Source organism: Ambystoma mexicanum, chromosome 14 (assembly GCF_040938575.1).
Source record: "Ambystoma mexicanum isolate Mex_15411 chromosome 14, UKY_AmexF1_1, whole genome shotgun sequence".
Lineage (NCBI taxonomy): Eukaryota > Metazoa > Chordata > Amphibia > Caudata > Ambystomatidae > Ambystoma > Ambystoma mexicanum.
The window spans coordinates 81,757,518-81,770,744 of NC_090940.1; the positions used below are offsets into that span (position 1 = coordinate 81,757,518).

The following is a 13,227-nucleotide window of genomic DNA, read 5'->3' on the forward strand; positions in this document are numbered from 1 at the left end:
GGGAGCAAGAGTAGGTGCGCATTCTTTAAGATGCGCAGGGTAGATGTCCCCTTTGCAGTTGGATGGTTTAATGGAATTCATAAGATCAATGACTTCCTTTTCAGTGATGTCCTGAAAGGAGGAGGGAGATTCAGTCCCTTTGAGGTTTGTGGGGTTTTGTGGTTTGAAGGGCATTGAGTTTGCCCAGCATGGCCTATTGGTTGCTGGTGCACCAGGCTTCATCTTTGGCGAAGGATTGTGGGGGGCTGGAGGGGATTATAGGTCCCTGAATATGGAAAGTATCTTTTTGGTGTCGGACTTAGCGGTAACTATTCTTGTGTCGAAGGAGGTGGCTTTGGCTTTGATGATGGCCATTTTGTATTCTTTGGCTATATGAGCTCCTTCTCTTAGGCTCCCAAGCCAGACTTAACAAACTCGACAAACTCTTTCAGTCATTCACCATTGACGGCAACAAAATCCCTTTCTCCAACAGTGTCAAAACCCTTGGCATATACCTTGACTCTTCCCTCACTCTAACAAGACTGATCAACGCTATCTCATCCTCCACCGCATACACATGCAACCTCATCAATGCCAGCAGACCCTACCTCTCTACTCCCAACTGCACTACACTAGTCAGTGTTAATACTCTCCAAAGTTGACTATTGCAACGCTCTCTACCTGGGCACCAGTCAAAAGAACATCAACAAGCTGCAAGTTATACAAAACAATGCGCTAAGAGCAGCCATGAACATTCCCAAACACAAGCACATCTCTGCTACCAGACGCGACTGTCACTGGCTCTCCATACCTCAGAGAATCGAATATAAAACACTCACTCACACACAAATGCTTATCCAACCAAGCTCCCAAATACCTCTGACAACCTCACGCTCCACACACCATCCCGCCTAACCAGATCAGCCCAAACTCACTGCCTAGATATCCCTAGATATCCCAAGCTCCAAAAAGCAGGCGCACAAGCTTCGCAGTGCTTGCCGCAAAACTCTGGAACTCATTACCAAACGACATGAGAGTCGAACCGTACTTCCATCGCTTTAGAGACGGCGCCAAAACCTGGCTCCTGGCCAAAGAAGTTTAAATCCTAGAGCTAAGAAAACTCATTTGTATAGACCGTATATCCGGTTTATTTTCAAATGTGCACAAACGTATCACTAACTAGTGTACTGTTTAAATAACTGAACTAAAATTCATACTTGAGTGACGATGTACATATTATCAGTAACTGTCTTTCTCATCTTATAATATGTATTCTATCAGCAACTTGCTTTCACAATGACCGCAACACATGTATTGTATACTCACTCTTGTAATGCTTACCCACTCTTACCAAAACTGTAACTGTAACACTTAGTACTACTATGTAATCATATCCAAGCGCGTGGATGCCCTAGGGTCTAACGGTGCACTATATAAATAATAAACTAAACTAAACTATTCTAGTTTTGTGGCATCACTCGGTTTGGCTTTCCAGATGGAGAGAGCTTCTCTTTTCCTAGTGCGTAGTGCCAGGAGTTCAGGGGTGTACCAGGCGTTAGTATGCTTAGTACGTTTGGCTTTCCTTGAAGTGAGAGGGGCGATGGAATCTACAGGCTGGGTAATGATGCTGTTAAATGTGTGTGCTAGAGACTATGGGTCATTGGAGAAGGGGTGCATGAGTGCAGACACTGATAGGTGGTGCAGGAGCCTTTCTTTGGTAAGCAGGCGGGAGCTCCTTGTGAATGCCAGGGGGAGGCGAGGCTCTGGCTGGGGAGGGTGGCCTTAGTAGTGAGCAGGTCAAAGAGAATGGTGTGGTGGTCTGTCCACAGAAGTGGGGAGTTAGATTTGATGGTGAGGTGACAATTGTGGTGTGCTATCCAGTCAAGGGTGTGTCCTTTAGTATGGGTGGGACTAGTGATGTCTTGTGTGAACTGTAGAGTAGCTAAAGCATTATCTAAGGATTTGGCTGAGGTGTTGTTAGGGTCGCTTTTCACATAAGAAACATGCTTTGCTTCCTTTGAACGCAGCAGGCTTCCTTGCATCCTTCTACTAGCATCAAACTCTGCCACTAGGTCTGGAGAATTTCCGAAAATCGCTCTTCCCTTTCTATACAGGCTTGTGATCCCTCCACCAATCTGTTTGTGCTTCTGCTGATATTGGCACTAGGTGGTGTCACAGGCTGAGAAATGAATGGACGACTCCAATACAAGGGTTTATTAGGATAATTGAAAACTAAGGGTTGAGGGAGGACCGAGGTCAAAGGGTGAGGCTTCAACAGAATGCAAATCCGAATTCCTCATCGGACTGTGGTCGTGCACTCTTCTCTCTTCCCCCAAGGCTTGGCCTTCCTGATGGGAAGCAGTGACTAAGTGTCTGGGGATTGGAGCACCCTACACTTCTTTCTTGGATTCTATATCTTTCTTGCCAGGTTGTAGCTTGTCTGCATCTCTTCTTTGTTACTGTGGACTGTTAAACGTTAGAAGTCTCAGCAGGTTATGTCGGGTCTAGGGGCTATTGGGCTCACACCTTGCTGGTATCCAGAGATCTTCTGGGCACAACCTGCTCCACCAAGCCTATAGTCTCTCCATAATGCCTGCTTCGGGTTAACCCTCTCTACTACCTTCTTTTCTCTTCTTGTCCGCTTTTCCTCCTCCACACTGGTGGTCTTATTCATTCCTTCTGTCTGATTCCCACCTAGTTTCCTCCTCAACATTAAGCCATGCGTTAGTCTGGCTCCTTTCGCTGCTCTCCTTACTGCTTTTCCAGTATACTTTCTTCTCTTTGTTTCTTCTATTCTCAGTCACCTCTTTATTGTTATTCTGTATCTAGATAGTCCATATCTCTGATGCACCTTTCTCTACTGTGCTCTGTCTCCTTAGACCAATGCTTTGTGTTTTTTTCCAACTTTTAAAGGTTCTTCCTTTACCTTATATCACCTACTTTTCGCACTGATGTTCTCTCCTCCTCTCCACTCCTATTCTCATTCTGTCAGCTCCTTGTGCTCTCCTGTTATCTCTGCTTTCATTCTGGTTCTCTTGTCCTCACCACTCAGACATAACTATTTAGCTCAGTCACCTACCACATGTCTTCTGACTGCTTGCCCCTTTAATAATCAAATCGATTTTCCATTGATTTAGTAATTTCTTTATTCCTTTCAGATGGGGGATTCATCACAAGCAGGCTTCCTAATTGGCCAGCTTCTGAAGAAATGACCAAAGCCCCAGCTTAACCTGCTTGAGTTGCGCCCTACAGCACTGGTCTGTGAGGCCTTCATAGGAGTGGCTGCCATCTTGGATTTGTTTTGCTGTAGTTAAAATTGTGGCTGATTGTTAGGGACTTGCACTGCAGCATGCAAGTTGCAGATGGGTTAATGTTACCCCCGCAGACAGTTATGCAAGCTGGTCTGCAAGTCAAGCCTCCGCTCCATTAATTGCACCGGTTGCAAGAGTCTGCTGTCAACGAAGACATTGTGAAAACATCTCCAGACACATGAATTTGGATTTAGAGGTTAGGTCTTTGTTTAAAATTTACAGTAACTGGGGTTGAGAATAAAATAGAAGGGAACTTTTCCTTTCAGGCATGGCTATAAACAAGCTAGAATAACCCAAGTGATAAGTCTTTCTGGCAGTCCTCCCATTGCCTAATAGGTGTCTTGATACAAATAGTACCTGTGTCTCCCCCTGGTGCCACTCAGTCTTTGGCACAGATTGCCCCCGATAAATGCACTGGTGGGCAAGTAGCCTCTCTTGTTTAGACACTGTTCGGTGATCTTTGCTGAGGTGTCTTGGGCATTCTTGTTGGAGCTTGAGTCTTTTTTTAAATGGGTTCCAAACTCTATGATAAGGTATGTCCGAAGGGGTTGTAGGTGCTTGGGTGGGGTTCTGATTCACAACCCTTTCTCAAGGTACTGAACCTAAACCCACCCAAGCTTGTTACTCCACTCCTTGCCAAGTCGACACTCACTTGAGGCTGTGGTTGTGCCTTGCCAGTAGCTTTTGAGCAGGCAGTCTTCAAACCTCTTTGCATTCCACCACATCTTGGTTCCTTCTCCAGCTTCTCACAGGCAACAATGTATCTGCCTCTGTTTTTCTCTTGCACGCTGGGACGATTCACCAGGCATCATCACTTCTCCTCAAGGGGGAGCCCTTTCCCATGAGGCTAGGGTGGTGTGGCCACTACCCATTAGTCCCCCTAGAGGGGTGTTTTAATGCGGGAGGACCTCATGGGGGAGGGATTCCCCCTTTGGGGATAAGGGTGGTTACCTAGGCTAGAGCCCTTTAGCCAACATCGTACCCCAACCTTCCCTAAACCCCACTTCCTTGAGAGTAGACCCATGTATTTCTGTAGTGTAAGAGAAACCACCAAAACAAAGCACCAGGAGGAAGAAGAAGAGCACAGAAGACATGGAGATTACTGACTGTGCTAGTACTGGTACGCAATGGCCCTGAGGAGGCATGAAGATCAACCCATCAAGAACAACCAAGGACTTTGACAATTTGCTGCAGAGGGACTAGCAACAATATATAAGTAATACGAGAAGGACTGAAGATTTTGTCAAGCACAGTCGGGAGAGGCAGCAGGTGTGGAAACCATCCGGAGCGGAAGTTTCAAATCCTGTTTGCTGACCAGGGATGCCGAATAGTGGAGGATGCTGGCGAATCGCAGAGGGAGTTCTCAGAGGGTCCAGCTGGAGCGGGCCCAAACATGGAGCAGGAAGAGAGCCAAGCAGTCCATTAAAAGTGTGGTGGTGCGGAAGCAGAGGACGGAAGCCCATAGGGATGCACCCCAGTCCCAGGAAGCCCTGGTGGCGTACTGAAGTCCCAAAGAAGGTAACGGGGGGGCAGGGGGGGAGGTACAAGAGAACCAAAGGGGACGCAGCAGTGGAAGAGAGGCAGGCTCAAGCGTCTTTCTGCCAGCCCAGTAGTAACATTCAGGGTGGACCAGACATCTGAGGTTAACTTCTTCATTGCAGTGGCATCAACAAGCCCACAGACCACCAGAGAAGGGTCTGGGACCCCGGCACAAGTGCATCGAGCATCCGGGGAAAGTATCCTTGTTGCAGTGGCAGGAAACAGTCCACTGAGGCCCCAGGAAGGATTTGTGGCTTTGCTAATTCCACGAGAATGGGGGGTGAGAGCAAAAGAAACCTCAAGTTGAGAGATACGGAAAAGAACACTTAAACACCAGGTGAACGGAGACATTCTCCTGGTGAAGAAACTGAAAGCCCTTTTGATACTCAAACGCTAGGGGAAGGGAGTCATTACCCTTGGCTTTGTTGTGAACTAGTGTTTGGACCAGTACCAGGAGAAGGGAGTCCTTCTCCTGGTTCCTAAAGTTAAGGTTTGTTGGAACCACAAGCTAGGGGAAGGGAGTCCCCACCCCCCAAAATCCCGCCAACCCCCTCACACCCTGGCATCCTTTTGCCAAAGAACATTTCTGAGAATACCAGCCAAATACCTGGAGAAGGGAGTTGTAGTGTAAGGGATAGCAGTAGGTTGTGACACAGGATGGTGGAGTTTGATTTCGACTGACATTCTGACAGATCCTTTAGTATAAGTTTGAGGCAGGGAAACCCCTCTTAGAAGATGGGGATAGTGAGGGTTTATTTTTGATAGTAGGTTTTTACCAACCAAAATGGCACCCTTGTGTCTGCATCCTTTGTGGACACCCTTAGAGCGCACTCTCTTGTGCACCCTCTTTCTATTGCATGCTCTGCAGGTCTCGGGTCTCGCGCGCCTCCTTGTTAGGTGGATTTTACTTATGTGCTGTTTGTAGGGCTCAGGTGAATCCACCTCACTTGATTCACAGGAATTCCTTTTGAGTAATGCCAGATCCTCGAGGGGATTGGGTCCTCCGACGTATTCCATATCTATGACAGGTAATGTCCACAGCTGTGCTGCTTCGGAAAATCTTCGGCGTCCTGTGTCGATGACGTCGATGCGCCATCCCCGCGGATCTCCTCTGATGGCCGACGTCACCCGATGTGATAAGTAGGACGCACGACGCCCATAGCCTCAGTTCTGTTTTTTCCGCTAACGTGTTCGCTTCGTGAATCTCGGTACGCCTCGACTCTTTGGAGTTTGCTGTTTTCTTCTCGGTTCGTTGAACCTGTTCGGTTTTTTGTGAAGACCTGTTCGTGGCGATGTCTACTTCGTCTTCTAACCCGCGACCGGGCTTCAAGAAATGTGGGGACTGTGGGTCCAAGATGTCGGTCACAGACTCGCACGACGCCTGCCTCTGGTGCCTCGGGGAGGCCCACGATACAGACGACTGTGTCGACTGCCAGTCGATCACGGCAAAGGCCTTGCGGGAACGCAAGAAGAAGCTGTCGGTAGGTCGGGTGTCTAAGCCCCGGAAGTCGAGGTCTGCGGGGCTTTCGACGGATGACTTGAGGGGCGATTCTCCGCGTCGTCGGAAGTCCAGTGGGTCTCCTTCCAGGAGTCGGTCTCGCCACTCCTCCGCCTCTCCGAGGTATTCCCGGAAGCGCTGGCATCGGTTGCCTTCCCCGTCCTCTTCCGCTTATCCCTCCATGCAAGCGACACCGGAGGAATGGGCTTCCTTTGGGAAGCAGATGCTAGCGATTCTTGAATCGCAGGGCACCGGTCCGTCCGCACCTCCGAGTGGGGTCGGTCGGCACTGGTCGAGAGACACCGCTCATACGCCTTCAGGCTCGGGTGGTCGGCACGGCTCGCGGGAGAGGTCCCGCCCGGACAAGGGTAGCTGTTCTTGCCATGCCCGTTCCAGGTCCCGGTCCTCGACGCGCTCGAGACCACGTGATCCTGTGCCGTCTTCAAAGAAGACGTCGACGCCTGTGGCGCTGAGGTCCTCGACAATTTCTCTCGAGGCTCCCCCTCCGAGGGGGTCGTCGACGTTGTCGGCGCCTAGGTCGTCGAGAGACACGCTCAGAGCTCCAGCTTCGAGGCCTGTGTCGATGCTGGTGGCGCTGCAGCTGACATCGACGCCGTTTCTGTCGACGCCGGCGCCGACTCGTTCGGCGCCCTTGACGCCTTTCGAGGCGGTGGTGTCGGAGGGGCCCCGTGGCACGGGGTTAGCCCTTAGAAAGGCTCTGGCTAAGGTCAGGCAGTGCTTTGGTCCCCAGATGTCTTCCTCTCCCCGCCTGGAGTACATTTCAGAGGGTGATGAAGGCTCTGACGGCTTGGTTCCGTTTACGGTACCAGATGAGCTTATCTCGGGCCATAGCCAGTTTGATGGCCTGAGGCAGTCACTGCATGATGCCAGTGGACTGAACAACTCTCCGGAGGTGGAGTTTTGTAGGCCGGAGCCTGGCACTCGTGCCGATTCTTCATATCGGCGCCTTATGTCTCGGGTCACCGAGTACTTGGGTTGGTCAGCTCCCCCAGGGGAGTTCGTTCAGGATGATCTCACGGACATTCTTGATCTTGGTCCCCCCACTGACCCGGTTTTGCCGTTTCATATGGCTCTGCAGAGAAGGGTGGCGACATATGTATTATATGAGACCTAGTCCCCTTTTTTGCAAATTGAATTGGTCTCCACCTAGAACCATCGGTTCATCTATTTGTTACTAATATGGGCAACCAAGCTGCTTAGGTTATTTAGCACTATTAGGTTAGGACCACAGGTCGAAATAGAGACCTAACCACAATAGTCCAACCATTGTTTTGTTCACCCTTTTGCTCTCCCAAGTATTACTGCCTCTCACTGGGGCACACCCAGGCTGGCAGCGATCATAAACATAGGAAAACCTAGACTATCCCCTTCAGTATGGCAGAAAGTGCTACACTAAGCTTCTCAGAACAACAAATCCAGGACACTATATCTGGACCTTCCTTTTTTGATACAGCAGATAACAACCCCCTATCGAATTCCAACAACACAGGAGATAACATTTTACGTCTGAAAAAGAGAACATTCCGCACTGAATTACATGCTCACCTTCTGTGTGAATATTTAAGGTCTAGCATCATATCCACTGGACTGGTAGTAAGAAATACTCCCTGTCTATTCCTGGACGACAAAGAGTATGTAACGAACTTCAGTTTCATTGCCACAAAGTGCAGTCGGGACCTGATGGTTCTGACGATCACTACAGCACAAAGGAAGAGTAATTTAATGCAAGTAGAATTGGATACAGAAGAGAAGAAATTTCGAGAGGACACCACAATAGCAGACGCAAGGAACATATTAACTGACCACCAGAAACAGTTTGAGGACTTTAAAATTGGGACTTTCAGTAGGAAAACGAAAAAACTTCAGAAGGACATCAAGGATTTTCAATTAGAAGTTGTCTAGCCCTACACTGCGGAGAACTACGTCCCCACCAATACAGGAGGTTCCCCGGGCTCATCACCAGGCTCAACAGCAGCGAGACCCCAGAGGAACCGTCGCAGAGGGGTTAATTTTTCGGGCTCCAGCAGTGGGTCATCCTCGGATGACCTACGCAAACAGGCCGCACCATTCCAACCAAATTACCCCTACCCACCACCTCAACTCTTTCCTTTTTTAGGAGGAGGCCATTTTGGCAACCAACCATGCCCCCCCCCGTGGGGCCCGTTCCCAAGAGGAAACAGACCAGGCAAGAGACCACGCAGGAGACGACGCAGGTACTAACTCCCCAAGATGAGACCTTAACTACTTCTATATTTAATCTGGCCAATATAGATCTTACTAAGGAACAGAAAAACATTCTGAACAAGGGGCTTACATTCGTACCGGTCAAGCAAACCGACTGGTACGATTTGGAGATGGAAATTAGGACATTCCTACGAAAAGTAAGACTCTGAACCTTTTTCATGCAGCATGAGCCCAATGCACAGGAAGAAGTGGAAGACACAGGCTTACATCCACGATCCACTTTATCCCGATGGATAACCAAATACCGCCTGAACTACTAACATTTGAGAAATGCATTTTACAGGATCTTGAAAAACTGAAAACCAGGAAGACAAAACTTAAATACAATCTAATATGGAAGGAGCGACAAGCCCTTACACAACTCCAAAATAACAAAAACTTTATAATCAAACCAGCAGACAAAGGAAGGGCAATAGTCATTTTGTCAACTATTCAATACAGACAAATGGTACTTATCATTCTGGAAGATCGAGAATGCTACTCCCCCCCCCCCCCCTTTCGCAGCAATCCAACTAAAAATCTGGAGCAAGAGATTGCAGGAACAGTGGATTTCGCAATGCAACGAGAATGGGTGACAGAAAAAGAAGCAGCCTTTCTGATAAGGAAGGGGGGGACGCACACCATGCTCCTACGCCCTACCTAAAATCCACAAGGACCCCATAAACCCCCCGGGACGCCCAATTGTGTCAGGTTGCGGCTCAATTCTGGAACCATTGTGTAAATTTATAGACCCTTTCTTACAACCACTGAGCAAGCAAACTGTAACATATCTACGTGACACAAAGCACATGATTACTATCCTCGAGGGCAAAGAATTAAATCCAGCAACTGACCTACTGGTCACAATGGACATAAAAGCCCTGTACTCCAACATTCCACAAGAGGCAGCTATCGAGTGCACACGAGAATGGCTCACTAGAAACCCATTGCAACAAAGGGTCCCAACGAACTTCATCCTCGAACTGATGACCATAGCACTCACAAAGAATTTCTTTACATTTGATGGTCAGATGTATCTGCAAACAAAAGGTACGGCAATGGGGGCAGCTTTTGCCCCGAGCATGGCCATCCTGTATATGGCCTCATTTGAAGAAAAATATGTACTATCACAAACAAACCAGTGGAGGACTTGCGTGTGCTCCTGGTTTAGGTACATAGACGACGTCATTCTTATATGGCGGGGAGATCAGACCAACCTTGTACTTTTCTGGCAATGGCTAAACACCTGCAATCAAGACATTTAATTTACCATGGAATATAGCACAAACCAAGTGGCTTTCTTGGACCTGATTATTCGTCATAAGGACGGAAAAGTGGAGTGCGACCTATATCGGAAACCATCTGCTCGTAATACTCTACTGCATCATACTAGCAACCATCACAGCCACACTAAAGCCAATCTGCCTTATGGACAATACCTATGAGTCAGGCGGAACTGTACGTCCAAGGATGATTTCAAGAAACACTCTAAAGACCTCACCAATAGGCTCAGAACCAGAGGATACCCAGAAACAGCCCTCAAACAAGCAGCCAAGAGAGCCCTAAACACAAGCAGAGAAACATTACTAGAAGAAGACAATCAAACAAGGCAGGATGGAGAGGATGAGGACCAGATGACATGTGTGATCACCCATGGGGTACATACATCACAAATGAAGAAAACTATACGAAGACACTGGCACATAGCCAAATTAAACTTACCAGACGATCCACCACCTCGTTTTGCATACAGGCGAGGTAAGAACTTGAAGGAATCACTGGTACACTCCCTCTTTCAACCTGATCCAAGACTCCAATCACAAAGAGTTCTACGACCACTACAAGGACATCACCCATGCGGCAACTGGATGGCATGCAAATTTACGAATAAACTAAAAACGTTCAAAATAGGCCAGCGTGACTGGCCTCTCCGTGATCTAACCAACTGCAAGAGTGAATGTGTGGTTTATTGTATCCAGTGCCCGTGCGGACTTAAGTACGTGGGACAGACTTTTTGCTTCTTGGGAGGTTTGACAGATGTGCCACTCTACTGCATGGAATGTGGACCTGTATTTCAGGCTGTTTTAATGGAATACTGCAACGTTATTAGTTCTGCGGTTTGGCGTTATTTAGTCCACACAGTGTTCACAGGCTTCTGTACGCTGGGGTAGGACTACAATTAGTGTTTTTAATGCCTTTTACCCACAGCGAGTACCAAAATGCAAGACAGTAGTCTGTTATGTTTCCATGTATTTAATGTTGATGCCTGTGTGTTTCCACCTTGTGTTCACTTTTTGCCGATTTCAAATCACTTTTTCTCTCAACAGTGTTTCTAAGTACAGAGCTCCAGGCGCTACAGATTTCAAAGAACAAACGACCGGCAGACACCCCGAAAAGTAACACAGCACTTCTGCCCAGAGGCATCGAGGTGCTGGTCCAATGAAATAGCTTAGCTACATGGCACACAAAGGTTGCTACTGGTTACAGAGAGCGTAGTGTTATGGTGCAGACAATACAATAATTTCTTTTAGTTACTTGCATTATTAGTGGATACTGTGAGTGGACAGTACCCTGTCATCGGCAGAAGGTTCATGCAGAGAGCATGGTCTTGATCTCTTTGCGGAAGGCTAGGTGCGAAGTAATTCCTCTAAGGTGAGATGGTAGAGCATTCCAGTGGGAGGCCTCAATAAATGGGAAGGTTGCGCCTCTGGTGCGTGTTCAATGACCTTGGGTACTGTGATTCTGTTGGTGTATAGGGTTCTGGTGGGTTTGGCGGTGTGTGGTCTGGAGACTCTGAGAGAGATACAAGGGGACTGTGTCGTGCAGGCATTTGTGTGTGAGGGCAAGGGTTTTGAAGATGACACTTTCTTTAACCGGGAACCAATGGGCTTGTTTCCTGACAGCTGTTATATGGCTTCTTTTGGGGATGCCAATGGCCTCCCTGATGCATTGTTTTGGACAACCTCGAGTTTTTCAATGTTTTTGGTGGATGTGCCGGCCAGGAGGGCATTAAGTAATCAAGCTGGGATCAGATTATGGCTCTGGCTATGGTTAAGCAGTTTTGCTGAGAGAGGAAGGGTCTGGCGGCAGTGAGTAGTTTGGAGTGGTAGGCTGCTGCGGAAGCTATGGCGTTGACCTGTCTTGACATGGATAGGTTGGAGTCCAAATAGACACCTAGTGTTTTAACGGTTTGGGAGACAGAGTTGAACATTGTCGATGGTGAAGGTGTTATATGTTTCATTAAGTTTACTTGGGGTTTCTGGGGAACCAATTAGAAGTTCAGTTTTTTCCCCATTTAGACAAAGCCAGTTAGCCGCCATCCATGTTTGCATGTGGCGTAGATTGAGTTGAGGGTTTTAGTATCAGATTTGTAGTCTCCTGAGAGTGGGAGGAGTACCTGCGTGTCGTCTGTGTAATTTGTGTGTGTTGCGTAGGGAGTAAGTATGTGGAATAATGGCCTGGTGAACATGTTGTACAGGGTATGGAAAATGCAGGAGCCCTGCGGGACACCGCATTTGATGATGTTGGGGTGTGCGCAGGCTTGGTCGGAGAAGACTTTCATGGCTCTCTTTGAGGAATGAGGTGATCCATGCTGTGGCATTGGGGGAGAAGTTAGCAGCAGAGGATAAGTGATGGCAAAGGGTGTCATGGTCCCGAGGTCAAACGTTGCCGACAGGTCTAGGCGGAGGAGGAGGGCTGGTTTGCCCTAGTCTGTCATCCATTTGATTCTTAAGGTTTAGCGGGGCTTTTTCGGTCCCCTTACCTGGGTGGAAGCCAGACTGGTGGAGACAGAGAAGTTTATTAGCTTCTAGGAACTTTTGTACTCGGAGATATGCTGCTTTGTCCAAGACCTTTTGTAAAGATGGGCCTGCAATTCCCTGGGTTGGTTGGGCCAAGCAAGGGTTTCTTTAGGAGAGGGCGTACCCAAGCTTCCTTGAGGCTGGTTGGAACATGCCCAGTGGCAAAGGAGGCATTGATGAATGCAATGAGAAAGGGAGCAAGAGTAGGTGCGCATTCTTTAAGATGCGCAGGGTAGATGTCCCCTTTGCAGTTGGATGGTTTAATGGAATTCATAAGATCAATGACTTCCTTTTCAGTGATGTCCTGAAAGGAGGAGGGAGATTCAGTCCCTTTGAGGTTTGTGGGGTTTTGTGGTTTGAAGGGCATTGAGTTTGCCCAGCATGGCCTATTGGTTGCTGGTGCACCAGGCTTCATCTTTGGCGAAGGATTGTGGGGGGCTGGAGGGGATTATAGGTCCCTGAATATGGAAAGTATCTTTTTGGTGTCGGACTTAGCGGTAACTATTCTTGTGTCGAAGGAGGTGGCTTTGGCTTTGATGATGGCCATTTTGTATTCTTTGGCTATATGAGCTCCTTCTCTTAGGCTCCCAAGCCAGACTTAACAAACTCGACAAACTCTTTCAGTCATTCACCATTGACGGCAACAAAATCCCTTTCTCCAACAGTGTCAAAACCCTTGGCATATACCTTGACTCTTCCCTCACTCTAACAAGACTGATCAACGCTATCTCATCCTCCACCGCATACACATGCAACCTCATCAATGCCAGCAGACCCTACCTCTCTACTCCCAACTGCACTACACTAGTCAGTGTTAATACTCTCCAAAGTTGACTATTGCAACGCTCTCTACCTG

The 13,227-nt window shown here is 48.1% G+C and overlaps 1 protein-coding gene across 1 annotated transcript in view; it reads left to right on the top strand.

Annotated features, from left to right (window-relative positions):
• Positions 1-13,227, top strand: part of FAM98B (family with sequence similarity 98 member B) — a 308,354-nt gene that overhangs the window by 95,139 nt on the left and 199,988 nt on the right. The window lies entirely within an intron of this gene.